General features: G+C 52.7%; 1 protein-coding gene across 2 annotated transcripts in view; it reads left to right on the forward strand.

Annotated features, from left to right (window-relative positions):
• RNF220 (ring finger protein 220) overlaps positions 1–14,608 on the forward strand; it is a 216,682-nt gene that overhangs the window by 156,318 nt on the left and 45,756 nt on the right. The window lies entirely within an intron of this gene.

Below are 14,608 nucleotides of genomic sequence, written 5' to 3' on the forward strand. Positions count from 1 at the left end.
GGGCATTCCTGTCTCTGTCAAGATGTGTGTGTGTGTGTGCGTGTGTGTGTACCTGTGTGTGCAAGAGAGAGTTATGTGTGGGCCGGGAATGGGGCACCCTTGTGCGTCAGCTATTGTGTGTGTCATTGCCTACAGCTGACCCCAGGGCTGTAAATCCTGCCTCGGTGCCCACTAGAGTGAACACTTTATAGCCCAAGGTCAGGCCCGTGAATCATAAGCGGCCCAGCAGGAAGCAATCAGACTGAGCTGGGTGGGGCCAGGCCAGGGTGGGGTGCTGGGCTGGAGGAGTTCCCAGTATTAGGACCACTTGGAGAGGAGCCCTGGGCATATCCTGAAATCCCAGATCGCAAAGAGCCTGTCTATTCTCAGCAGGGTTGCAGTTTCCCTGCAGCCTCCACTGGCAGGGTACCCTTCTGACAGCACCACTCACACTGGGGCTGGGGCCGCGGCCCTGCCCTCCCAGGGCTGGCCTCTCCAGTATTCTGGGCCCCTGCACTGTGGGCGGGTGAGCCGCACTTCAGGCTCACCTGAAGCTGGAGGATGTGGGTCCTGAGCCCAGGGCTCCCAGCCTGGTGGATATGGAGCGCCCGGCCCTTTGAGCCAGATGCTTTTATTTCTTCTTTTCCTTTCCAATCTGTCTTGGGGAAAGTGGCCCCAATAAGGCAGCCCTTTCACTCTGAAACCTTTTTATGACTCCAGCCATAATTAACTGGAGTAATAAAATTTTTCAAATCCAAATAGATATAATTAACATTTAATGCCCCTGGTTGGTGCTGGTGGCTGGGCCCATTAAGAGCGCAGTACTGATTGAGAAGGTGAACCAGCTGGGCCTGCCGCCGGTCCAGGGGGCAGAGGTGTCTGGAGCCTAGGGCTGCCTAGGGGCCAGGCCCCAGCCCAGGTGTGAGGAGGGTGGCAGGTGGCCAATCCCCATCCCTGCCTGGGGGACCAGGGTGTGAAGAGTATGGGGGCAGGACAGAGTCACCTCTGCCAGCCATCTCCCATGGCTCTCCCACCTTCAGACCCTGTGACCTCAGGCCTCCCTCACCACCATGCACTTCTCTACCAGCCCTCACACTGCCTTTCTGGTGCCTGAGGCCGCCTCCTCTCCCAGAATGTATAAGGAGAGGACAAGTCCACGTCTTCTCCCTGAAGAGTCCCCTGGCTTCAGGCATGCCTCTTCCCACTATTTCTCCTTTCTGGCTCACTCTGCCGGGCTGGGTGCTTCAGGCTGAACTCTAAACCCAGGAAAGAAGCCTTTCCTGACTCCCTGACATGACTTACACATCCTGACCTCCAACGGAACCTCACATCCCCCAGGAAGCTGGAGAGAGTGGTGCAGTGGGGGGAGCATTCATGTGAATCCCAGCCCCTCCACTTCACTGCTGTGCGACCTTGGACAAGTCATCAAGCTTTTCTGAGCCCCAGTGTGCTTATCTGTGAAATAGAAATAAGAAGAATATCCACCTCCTAAACATGTAATAATGTCAACCTTAATCTCATTTATGTTTCTCAAGAGTCGCAGGCGACGGGATTACTGTCTCCTCTTTACGTGTGACAAAACAGGTTTAAAAAAGTCAAAATCCTCATCCCTGTGTCTTACACTTCTCTGTCTCTCCCAATAGTTAAATTTAATATATATTAAAAACAACATCTACACTGGGAACCAGAAAGAACAAGACGATTCTAAGATCAGACCACTGCCCCCAGGGAGCTCCCGGTCTGGTGGGGGTATAGTGCAGGGAAAAGGGGTGCACACAATCAGTTGGTTTAAGTTAAGGCTTCAAGGATAAGTGTGCAGGCTGTGAACCCTGGTGCAAGTTAAGAGGCAAAGTGCTGGAGGAGAAACAGGTGAAGGTCATGGGCCCAAGGCAAAGCCAGATATGAGGACCGAGGTATGACCAGGATGGACAAAGCACAATGGGGCTGATGTGTATGGCTCTGTGTCCGTGAGGGTGCTGGCCCCTCCAATGGGGCATGGTCCTCGGAAAATGCATTTCCTGTGGGAAGCCCTAAGCTGGGGAGCAGGCACCTGGTGCTAGCACTCTCAGGCATGGTTTATGACATCCCAGCTCATCCACTCTTCATGTTAGAAGGGCCAGACTCCTTGGACAATCACCAACATGATGCCCGTGGTAGGGTGGGCAACCCAGGCCCTGCTGGACAAGGAGTCTAGCTAGAGGGCTGAATGCCTTCCTCTGTCCGTCATTGCTCCCACATGTCCCCCTGCTCCCAGACTTACAGTCCTCTGCTCTCCATGAAGCTGGGTATTCCCTATCCTTTGGGGCCTTCCTCTCAATGACCCCTTCCCAGCCTTTAGGAGCCCCACTCTTCCTTGGTGCTTTCCCAACCCAATAGGGCCTTCCACCGTGGCCCTGAGGACTACCTGCTCTAGGCTACGTCTTGCATTGAACTTGAACTCGAGTGAGTCTCTGCTTTCTCCACCAGCCCCCTCCGGAATGCTTGCTCCCAGCAGGCCCAGGGCCGTATCAGCACCATCTCTGTTCTTGGAGCCCAGCCGCTCTCCCAGGGCTGCTAGCTCAGGGGGCCGTGGGGAGGGATGCTGCTGACACCAGAGTCAGAGAATAGGAAGGCCGGGGTGGGCGGTAGCCACCCCTCCCCTCATTCTCTCGTTTGACATCATCCACTGCGCCAGGCCTGCTGAGAAAATAGAGGAGTAATGTGTAATCACAGTGTGACAGGTGAAGCCGGGAGGCTATGGGGACGCAGAACCCAAAGGTCCGGAGGGTACCGCTTCTAGAGGAGCTCACCTTGAAGCTGAGCTCTAAAAGGCAGTGTTCCAGGCAGAGGAAACAAAGTGTAAAGCCCAAAGGCGAGAGGAAATGGCCCGGTTGAGAAACCGAAGGAAATCTGTGTGACCAGAGCATTGGTGAGAGGGCGAGAAGTGGTGAGGCAGGAGGCTGGCTGGGCACGCAATGGTCTCCACGGGAGCGCCCCGCAGGCCTTGCTGAGGAACCGGGCCCTTCAGGTCCCTGCTCCATGATGTGCTGGCGGTGGGACTTCCCGTATCTCGCTTGACTCCTCTGAGTCTGGGTTCCCCGGTCAGTGAAATGGGGGTAATAATCCCAGCTCCCTCACCAAGCACCAGGCTCAGGATGCTTTGTGCTGGGCCAGGACCAGCTTTTAGGGTGTGGTTACAGACATGGCCGAGACATGCCCTTCCACAAAGGGCTATTCTAGTCACCAGCCTCAGTTCCCTGTCTAAACACTGAGAGGGCTCAATAACATGGAGGGGGTCTATGAGTCCTCCAGGCTCTGACATGCCAAGGCCGTGTTATCCCTGCTTCACAGTGCACCCTGGGCCCCTAATGCCTACAGAACAAAGGACCAGGGGAGCCCCCAGCAACCTTTATCTCCCAGACTCCAGTATTCCCTCCATCCTCCTTCTATTCCAGCCACACACTAGCCCTGCTGGGCTGTCTCTCGGCCTCTATCTTGGTCATGGCTCCACCCTTCCTTCTCTTGCCATCCTACACTCCAGACTTCCGGCGCCCCCTCCTCCAGGAAGCCCTCCACTACTGTGCATTGCAACCTCACTGTCCCCCTTAGCGCTTCTCACTTCAACCTCGTAGTGGTATCTGCTGTGCCCAGCCTGAGAGCTTTGGAGCCTGGGCTGCACTTCTCTCCACAACCCCCAGAGCACTGGCTCCCAAACTTTGAGGGTGTTCCAGGACTAAGTTTGGAACTGCTCATGATAAAAATGAGAGAAAGAGAAAGGAAGGGACAGACCAATGGACAGGAGAGAGGGCAGAGTCTCCCTTGAGCATTCCAGCCTGAACCAGGGTAGTCTTCACCCAGATCCTCCCTCAGCCCCGCTCCACAATTAGAACTGAGAACTAGGACACAGGAGCCTGGGGCTGTGGCTTTCAGCCAGGGCCTGCTGGTTGAGGCTGGGCTCAGAGGCCCATGGCGCAGCTGGTACCAGGCTGTGCCTGGCCAGGCCTCCCGGCTGCCCCGCTGTCTCTGGCCCTCTTTGCACATAACCTCCAACCCAACCCCCCACGCAGCTGCCTTCCTCATGACACTGGCCTGTGTTGTCCTGATGACCGCTGACTGCTATGCCTGGGGGAGGGCTAGGCCCGCCCGGAAGGAGGGGTTCTAGAGCCTCTGGGCAGAGCCTCCCAAGGCTCCTGGTCCCCCTGCACTCCCAGGCCCACAGATGCTCCCCAGCAGGTCAGGAAGACATGCCAAGACCTGCTCTGTGCAAGTCTCTGGGCTTCAGGTTCTGCACACTCTTCTCATTCACTTGGTAAAGCAACCTGGGTGCCAGTATTATCATCCTCAGTCTCTAGGGATGAGGAAATGAAGACTCAGATAGATGAAGGTACCAAAGGGTACATGGTTACTAGTGCAAAGTTGGGTTTCAAGACCAGGTCTGTCTGACCCCAGAACTCATGTGCCACCTTCCCAGGCTCCTCCCTAACTCCAGCTCCCTACCTTCAGCTCAGCCCTGGCCCCGGGATTCTGCCTACGACTGAGCCACCAGGACAGAATGCAGAGAGCGCAGGTGGAGGGGATGCCAGTGTGGAAAGAGATGAGGAGGCCACAAGCTTGAGGGGAGAGGAGATGTTTCTGGTGGGGGCACTGGGTCCAGAGCTGCCGTGGTAAGTGTCTCCTCTGGGTCATGGAAGCCTAGTAGGCACCCACAGAACAGATCCAGGAACAGAGCCTACCCAGTCTCCTCCCCCTACACAGACCCCCATTAATTCCCACAATTCAACAAAGGGAGACGAGGCCCCCCCTGCCTGTTCCCTCCCATGCACTAGACTTAGCAGTGGGCAGGAGACCGTTGGACCTACAGTCCTACCCAGTCAGTCTTTGCTTCCTGATATGGATTACTTTGGCCAGATGTATTTAGTGTAGTCGACAGAACACAGCACTGGACTATAGGAGCCAAAAGTTTCACTTTTAAGCTTACTAGCAACAGACAAGTACTTTTACCTTTTCCTATCTAAAGAAACTGTCCCTATCTAAGGTGCTTAATATCCCAGGATATTAATAATAATAATAGCGAACACGTGACAAAGAGGGCTTATATGTGCCAGGCACTATTCAAATAACTTAAGCGTAGCCTTGTGAAATAAGTACTTTTAGTCTTTCCATTTTACAGATGAGAAAATTAAGGTACAGAGAAGTTAAGTAACTTTCCCAAGGTATTCAAAGGATCTTTTTTATTTAAATGGTTGATGAGAAAGTGACTTGTGAAACTATAGAGATATTTTGTAAATGTAGAAGTACTTTATAAATTCAGAGACCGTTTTCCTAAATAGAGATATTTGTAAGTTGGTGGTGGGGAGGTGCTTTTTAAAGGCAGAAGGGTTTGGTACATGCAGGAGTATTTTTTTTATTACACGACGCCTCAGTGTGAGAGATGGTTTTTCTCTGATTGGACCCATCTCCTCTACTACAGACTTGGGGAGTGGGTCATGGTGTGTAGCCCACCAGGGCAAGGCCAAATTGCTCCTATTTAAAACTGCATTCCTACTTAAAAAAATCACAACATGTCAGACTTGGAAGGGGTAAATCCTTATAGTCCAGGTCATATAACTATCACCCCTGCAAGAATCAGCTTCTGTTGTGCCCAGGAGGGCCAGAGAGTAGACGGGGCTGGGAAAGAGGAAGTCTCCTTAGAGAAAACTTGATTTAGAAGTGAAGCCCTGGAGAGTGCTTTGCCTGCACTACCCCACCACTCACCGTTCTCTTCACTTCACCCCACACACTCACACACACGTACACACATCCTCCTTGTTCACCTGCACTCAGGGTTGGGCTAGTGTACATGCTTCCTCCCCGCCTACCCCACATCCAGGAAATGGAGCCCTTAGAACAGAAAACATGGGGTAAGACACGTTTCCCCAACAGCAAGGGGCCTTCCAGGAAGAGTGTGGGATGCCTGTTCTCAACCGGACTGCTGAATTGCTTTTTCTCTCCGCCTGGGAGCAAATGCCTGAACATTGCTGAGGTCTGGATGAGCTTGTTGGAGGCATATGTCCACCGATCCTACCGCCCCGCTGTCCTGGCTCAGGCTGGTATCTAGAAGAAAGGATAGCAGAGGACCTGGAGGTTGTCAGAGAGGACACTCAGTCTTGGGATAGAACTGAAGCAACGAGTAGCACAAGTGCTGGACTTAAGGGGGCACAAGAACTGGGCTGAGGTTGGCATCGAGATATAGCTCTGAAGGTGGTAGCTGGGATTATTAAGGGGAATTAGGATTGATTCAAGTTTAGATTGACGTTTAGGATTTGAGCTAGGAGGTAGGGCTGAGTTGACTCAGAGGACTGGGGTTAGGTTTTGCCTCAGGGTTTCCCTAGAAACTGCCTACTTCATGCAATCCAGCTGAGCCCATCTCCAAAAAAATGGGATCCTAATAGTTACCCTTGGCCTCTGGTCTGGGAGCTTTACTGAGGAAATAGGAGTGAGGGTGAGCGTTGGCTTTGGAAGGGAGCAGAGTCAGTGTCCCCCGACTAGGGAGCCGTAGAGGTTAGGATCTTGGTCCTCAAAGGGTGGTCCACAGACCAGCAGCATCAGCTTCACCCAGGAGCTCTGTAGAAACGCAGAACCCTGGGATGGGCTCCAGAGCTATGGAATGAGAATTTACATTTTAACATGAACTCCCAAGTGTTCCACAGACACTTCCAGTTTGAGAAGCACTGGGGAAGCTTTCCTAGCAGGAAGGCCCGAGGTAGGGGTGGGAGAGGCCAAAGGACACCCGGCCCCTCGGCCCGCTCCAGGGCCCCCTGCCTGACAACCCCTCCCAGTGCTGGAGCCACAGCGACACCTACTGGCCACGGGCATCTAGGCTGCCCCCTCCAGGACATCTGGACCCTATGGTCCTGCTCTGCCTGGCCTCCACCCTGAAGCTGGCATTCCGCAGTTCTGGGGGTCTGGCTTCCCCAGCAATGCTGCAGCAGGTGTAGGATGGGCCAGGGCCTCAGGGTGGAGCAGGGCTATGTGCAGGCTGAGGCTCTGGGGCCTCCGTGTGAAGAAGGCAGGACAGGTGAGCAGGTGTCCTCAGGCACATAGAACTCAGGTCGCATCCCAGCCCTGGCATTCTCTCCACACTCAACAGCACAGAACGCATGTTTGCACTCTTCTCTTAGGTCCTCAGCCAAAATGGACAGGGTGCAGTTTCCCATCCCAATCAGCATCCAGCAGATGCCCCAGTGGGACTTGAACCTTTGTCTAAACAACTCTTCCTGGAAGCAGGCTTTTAGGAGCTACAACAATTGAAAAGCAACTCAGGGAAGGGGAGTCGCTGGACTATTTCTGGTCCAGGGTGGTGGTTGCTGGAGGAGACTCCCATGACAGAATTCTAAGTTAAAGCAGGAGGCTAAGGCCAAAGGGCAGAGGAGTAAGAGGATGGGGAAGGAAGCCAGCCCACTTCAGGACAGGGCTCAAGAGACTCGCCCCAGGGGACCAGGCTGGTCCAGAGGGCCCCCTGGGTGCCAGGCTGCTGGGCCAGGGCCACCAGGATCGAGAGAGGGACCTCCTTCTGGGCAGCAGTCATCCCCTCTCCCATCATTCCCAAATCTCAGTTATTGCTGGATGCCCCTCTAGTCTGCTCTCAGCTCTGAGGAGGGATTTGCCTGAGAACTAAATGATTGTGATTGCCCACCAGTGTCTGCATTAGTGGTGATTAGTTAAAACATCAGAGTCTAAACAGTCAATTGGTTCTAATAATTAATACTATGGCTCAGCTGTGATTGAGAGAGGGTGATGGAGAGAGAGAAGAGAAGTGGAAAGAGGAGAGGGAGACAGGATTGGCAGAGAAGCCCTAGCTCTTTAACTACCATTTCCTGACCCCCTTCTGGTCCTGACGCCCCCCTGGTGCCAGGGCACATCTGGCTCCTGATTCTGTGCGCTCACAAGACTTTTTAATAAGTTACATCACTGAGTTATCATAACCACCCTATTAATCTCCGTTTTACAGGTAAGAAGAATGAGGCACAGAAAGGTAAAAGCCAGTAGATGCTCAGTAACAACTTGGTAAATGAACAGATAAATAAATGCGTGAAGTACCCAAAACTGAAAGCCAAACCCAGGTTAGCCTGACTCCAAAAATTTGGGGGGGACAGGATTATGGAGGGAAGAATTTGCAGAGACAAAGGAAAAAAGAGAAAACACACAACCACTCTTCTCTCTCCCACCATCTCTCTCCTTATATATGCACTCCTCTCCCACACGTATTCCTCTCTGCCTCATCACAGAGATACACCTCTCTCTCTCTCTCCCTCTTTCTCTCTCATAGAAACCTCCATCATTCACCCCTCCCCCCATACTTCCCTCTCTCCATGTGCCCTTGTGTCCCATGCCCACTGGCCTCCATAGTAAGTAAGCACTCAAAGAGCACTTGGGAATTGAAATAAACACACCCACCCTTTCCTCCCGCCTTCCCGCACACACCCACTCTCTTGCCCCCTCCACGAGTTAGGCCCAGAGGCCTCCAGCTGGGCTGTCTCTGGCTAGGCTTGCTAACCTTTGAACTGTCCCCAGATCTGGAAGGGCCACAGGGACCGCCCTGCCTGGCAGGGGCGGGGGCTCTAGCCCTGTCTCCTTACTTATCCTGGAGCCGGCTCAGCCTCTCCCCACCCCCTCCCCAGGTCAGGCGCAGCGGCAGAGCCAGCGAGCAGGATGGCTGTGTGTGCATTGCTATTAATCACCCCTCCTGGTCCGCTAACGAGGCTAATGCGGTAAGTGACAATAGCCCATCTTGGTTCCTGATTTAGGGGCTCAGGACGGAAGCTGGGCTCCTGGGAGTGAAGACGTGAGTTCTCCACGACACTAAACCTTCAAATAAATCTCCTCCAGTCAGAGAAGCCCAGGGCACTAAATCCCACGCGCCAGTAATTGAAACCCTTAGAGCTTTCTCGGGTAGGGAAATTGCTGAGAAAGAGCAACCAGGGGTTCCGGGTTGGGTGGCAGGCCAGCACAGAGGCCGCAGAGGGCCCTGTGACAGGGGAGGCTGCTGGGGACCCTCCCTGAGCACGTGGGTATCTGCCTGTCCTGGGGGGTATGTCTGTCTGTCAGTGTTTCCAGACGTGGGATTTTACTGTCTGGTGGCCATTGCCCACTCTCTTCCCACCAAGTCTATGAACACTTGGTATTTTTGTGGGACAGCAGTTATGGAGCTTCTGTCTTTTGAGAGCCTCTGCCTTTTGAAACCCTTGTGGCCTCTGCCTCTCATTGACCATGAAAGCCAGGCTTCATTTAAGCAAAAGGAATTTTCAGCATCACCTCAATTGCCTTCCTTCCCCTCTTCCCACCTCTCTCACCCCCACCCACCCCATCTTTCCCTCCCCTTCTGTCCCTTTAAGTCCTCCTCCCATTAACTGGGTCACTGAATCATTCAACAGTCACTACCACTCTGTGCCAGAACTTCTTCAGGGTCCTGAGTGTACCAGGATGAGTCAGATAATTTCCCTGCCCTCAAGGAGCTCAGAGTCTACCAGGAGAGACAGATGGATAAAGAAATAATTGCAATATTATCCGATGTGTGCAATAATCGAGGTGTAGACATATAAGAAATATAACATGAAAAAGAGGAATTCCCTATCAGGGAAAGCTTCAGAGAGGAAGTATTGTCTGAGTGTGGTCTTAAAGAATAAATAGGAGTTACAAGTTGCCCATGGGGAGATGGATGTCATGGGCATTATTGGCAGTGAGAATTATAAGTGAACAGCTAGGTCTTGTCCAGCCATACATAGCACACGGTATTCCTGGAAGGGATATGAGACTGGAGAGAGACTGTCTGATAAGGAGTTCAGGATTCATGCTGTGGGCTTTGGGAGCCAAGGAAGGGTCTTAAGTAGCTGAATGATAGGATCCAATTTGTGTTTTTGGAATATCCTTCTAGCTGTAGAGATAGAAATGGATAAGAGGGGAGAGAGATGCATTAGGAAACTTAAGAGTAAAGACTGGAGATGATGATGCCTGAACGAGGGCACTGCAGAAAAGAAGATGGTTCCAGGGTACTTAGGAGGTAAAAACAGCTACGATGTTGATTTACTGCACGTAGGGGCCTGAGTCGAGAGTAAGAGTCCAGATTGCCGATTTAGGGAATTCTGTGGGTGCTGGTGCCAGCCACTGAAGTTGAAAAACAGGAGGAGGGCAGGTCTAGAGGAAGATAAGTCTTGTTTCAGGCACGTTGAGCTTGAAGAGCCTGTGGGACATCCACGTAGAGAATCTGGTGTACAGTGATACGTATGGTTCAGGACTGGAGGTACAAATTGAGGAAATGAAACCAGAGTAGAGATCACGCTGAGAGTGTGCAGAGAGGGGAGTGGATGATGGCGAGGATGACAGCTAACATCAGAGGAAGGAGAGTGGTTGAGAGCAGGGGCTCCACTATAGCACTGCCTGGGTGGAAAGTCCAGCAACACCACTTACCGGGTAACCATGGCAAGTTACAGAACTTCTTATGCCTCTGTGTCCTCATTTATAAAATGAAGGGGGTGGTGAGGAATGGCACAATGCCTGGCACATGGTAAGCATTTGATCAATGTTATCACTTCCCTTCCTCCTCATCTATTCAACTCCTACTTATCCATCACATCTCAGCTTGTGTCTCTTTCTCAGTGAAGCCTTTCTGGATTCCTCTGAGCAGGGCAAATCTCCATATTATAGGCTCCCATAACCCTGTTCACCCCTCTTTGACACAACTGCAACGTTACAATTATTTGTAAAATTATTTTATTGCATGCTTCCTTACTGCTTTGCAAGCTCCATAAGGACATAGATTTCGTGGTATCCTTAGACCTTGGTGTAGTGCTTCACACATGGAAAACACCCAATACATATGTATGGAATTAATAAATGAATATAGCTGCAGTTCCATCATATTTGGCAAACGATGACCATCAAGGATCTGACTGAGAGCAGACTGATTGAGAGTAGGGTGAGGGGGATGAAAATCAGACTGCAATGAGTTTATAAGTGCTTGGGAGATAAAGGAGTATGGACAGCAAGCAAGACTCCTTGGAGCATCTTAGGTGAAAAGGGAAGCAGAAGGAAAGGGCATTAGCTACAAGGTGCCATAAGAAAGAGAGGGATGCATTGTTGATACTGTTGTAACGGGGAGACTCGAGGACGTATATGCTGATGGAGGGAAGCATGAGGAGGGAAAGGGGAGGACGCAGGAGAGAGGGGAGAACAGGACAGCTTCCCGAGGAATGTGGGCAGGAATGGGATTCTGAGTCCAGGAGAAGGGATTAAGCTAAAACAGGATGGTGAATACCTCTTGCCCTGAAACTGGAAGAGGAAACAAGGAAGTGAGTTTGGGTCTGGAAGTTGAGGGAATTTGTGCCTAAGGACTTCAAATTTCTGAGTGAAGTAGGCAGTGACGCCACCTAGAAAGAGAGAGAGGGACAGAAGATGGGGAGGGGGACTCGAGACAGTAAAATACTATTGGATTGTCTCTGTGGGAAGGGGAGACAGAGCTGACCAAGGGCATGGAAGAGGATTGCTTAGTAGCGCTGAGATTGGAAACTATGAATTTTTATTGGCACATCTCTGCGTGGTTTTGTGATTTTCCCCAGCTGCGCTGAGCCGCCTGTGTGTCTGAGACAAAAAGGAGATTAGCTGGGTTGTGGAGAAGGCAAAGGAAGTAAGGAGGTTGAATATGTTGACAAGAGGGTGTTGCAGTGATGCGCCCTGGGGTCCAGGCTAGAATCCATGAGTAAGTGGTCTCAGGAGGTGGGAGGAGGATAGAGAGAGAGAAGCAAGTGTGATGGGTACCAGGCCAGGAGAGGGCTGGGGGAGAGGGAGTTCTTTCACAGAGCAATTTAGGTTGTTGACAAGGTCCTCCAGGGGAGAGTGGAATACAGGAAAAAATAACAGGAGCTGAGGAGGTCAGGGCAGTGACAGGGCTCGGGGTGACAGGTGAGTGTCAAAGTCCTTGGCAGATGTGGAGAAGGGGGATAACAGTGATGAGGGATGCAGCGTGGTACTTGCGCTCAGAGCCCAATGGGTGGAGAAGCAGTGGTCTGAAAGCGGCAGTGAGCACTAAGGAAGACACTGACCCCACCTCCTGGCCTGAGGAACCTGGAGTTGGCAGAAAAACAGCCAGCACTGGAGAGGACTGCCGGGAAGTGGTGTCTCTGGGGAACATACCAGCTTTCCGGAAAAGTGAAGAGAGGAAGTAAAGGGAGTATCTAGGGAGCGAGGATGGAGAGGATTTTATTGGCATGGTACTCAGTCCCAGAGAGCGTGATGGGAAGATGGTCAAGAGCCTCCTCCATCCCCTCCTTTCCCAGCATCTCTCCTAGGACTGTCTGCATCTCTAGCCCACCTCCCCCACTTGACATCGCTCCTCCAGTACCATCTACTCCCCAGCCCACCTCCCATATGCATGTTCCCCATCCCATCCTCACGTCCCTCCCTCCTCTTCCCACACCTCCTCCCCAGTTGTCTCCTCCCCAAACCCTCTTCCTGCCCTGCCCCACCCCAGCCGGCCTGAGTGAGCAGGAACCCCTGCACCTTCATTTCTCAGGTCACTGCTTGGCTAATGGGCTATTAATTTGCTCAATCGTCCCCTGTGAGGCAAACTCAATTTCTGCCAGCCAGTCGTCCCTCCCTGTCGACAGCGTGATTGATTGGAGGAACAGCTGTCACCGCCCGGCTGCCTGCTCCCTGCCTCCTTCCCCGCAAGTCCCCGCCACCCCTCCTCCTCGGGCCGCCGCCCCGCGCCCACAGAGGCAGCGCACCCCTGCCACCTGCCCAAGGATCTGTCGCCAGCAATGAAAAATGACAGAAATATTTAAGGACAAATAAGGCTTCCCAACGCAATTGAAAATGATTACAGGCAGCTACAGATGGGGCCAATCTGATGCGCAGCAGCAAATCAAATCGAATTTCCTTATCGGCGTATTATTTTAGGCGTTATCTGGCACGTTGATGCAGTTATCAATTCAATTTCAGCCGCCGGTCCGCTGTTTACTGTCTCGGCTTTGCTGGGAAAAGGTAAACATGCTCAGCCCAGCAAATTAATTTCTGGCTGAAGCCAGAGGCTACAAAGAACTGCTCCGCAGGACTCATGGCCCCCACCTTGGCCCTGGGCTACAGTGGGCCAGGCTGGCTGGGCCTGGGGCAGGCCAGAGCTTGCCCAGAGAGCAGAAGCCCCACTAGCTGCCTGCCCCTGCCTGGCCCCATCCCCAAGCAGGATTCAGGGCTCCTAGCGGGCTGAGGTGACCGCTGTTGACTCCGCGGCTGGTGCCAGGGAGAGGTGAAGGTCTGCCATTAATTCTCAGCTAAAAATGACAAATTCATCTTGGATGACAATTAAATGAAGTCAGTAATTGATGCTAATTGATCTCCAGATGCAAGGGCTCCCCTCAGCCTTAGCAGCACGTGGCTGTCTTGCTCACTCTGCCCACCCCAGCCCTTGCACACCCCAAGCCCTCCACTTCTCTCTCCTCCTCTCTTGGTCCTGGCACACCCCCATGGGCTCTGGGTCTCTGGACCCCAGAGGTCAGTGGGAGACAGCTGGCTGGGGCTAAGTTAGCAGGCAGCGCCCAAGGCCAAGAAGCTGGCCCACTGCCCATCCAGCCCTGCAGGCACTTGTAATCAGTGCCCCAACTTCCCCCCATGAGCTTAGAAGGCAGGTAACGCTGCCCTCCTCGGCGCTTCAGGATTTACTGCCCACAGCTGCAGAGGTTCCCACTTCATTTTTATAAGCCCATCGTCAGAGGCAGCAGGGGGTAAAGCACACTTGGATTTGCTTTAAACAGTCCAGTCCTAGCATTTTGGCTCCAAAGCAAGGAAGACACTGGGGGAGAATGAAGTGTGTGGGGAGAGTGTCCGGGGGTACTCAGTCTACACTTGCATATATACGTGTGCTCACATGTGTTTATCTAGATGGGAACAAATACCCACACTTGTCCGAGCACGTGTGTGTGCCAGTGCCCACACGTGTGTGTGTGTGTCCAGACATTTAAGAGGATATGTGTGCATGTCTATATGCGGATATTGTCCTGAACTGGGCCCTTTTCTGCAGTTCATAATAAAGCCTAATCCCAGGGAACTCTGGGAAGCCCACCCGCCCTACCCACCACTGGCCTGGCCCAGCACAGGGCACTGTCTGGAAGTCATTAGCTAAGGGAGGAGGGAAACTTAGCTAAGAGGAGAGAGGCTGCAGTTGTGTTTGGGGCAGCCAAGGTCAATGGTGTGAAATAGCTGTGACCCCTGAAGCCCCACCAGCCTCTCAACAATCTGGCTGGTGCACTTGGCTGGAGCAAATGCTCATGGGGCCAAGCATTTAGGGTCCATGCCCAAAACTCAGTGAGCTTGATTATGCCTTGGCCCAGAGCCCTTGGTTCCAGCTAGAGCCCAAGTGTGAGCCTAGACTACCCACATGCTGACCTCCTCCTGGCTGTCTTGCAGATGTTTGCCATTGGCCACCCAAGAGCCATGTCTGGCTCAATCCAGGCCCCCTCTATTGCTAGAGACAGTAAATAGCATCCATCACAATAGGGGTCAGGGCACCAGCCCGGCTCCTGTTTCACAAGAACCTGGAGCTGGCAGGAGGCCACGTGGAATGGGCAATGCCAATCTGAGTTTCTGCCAGCAGAGTAGAGGGAGAAGGGAAGATGGCAAG

Source organism: Balaenoptera acutorostrata, chromosome 1 (genome assembly GCF_949987535.1).
Source record: "Balaenoptera acutorostrata chromosome 1, mBalAcu1.1, whole genome shotgun sequence".
NCBI lineage: Eukaryota > Metazoa > Chordata > Mammalia > Artiodactyla > Balaenopteridae > Balaenoptera > Balaenoptera acutorostrata.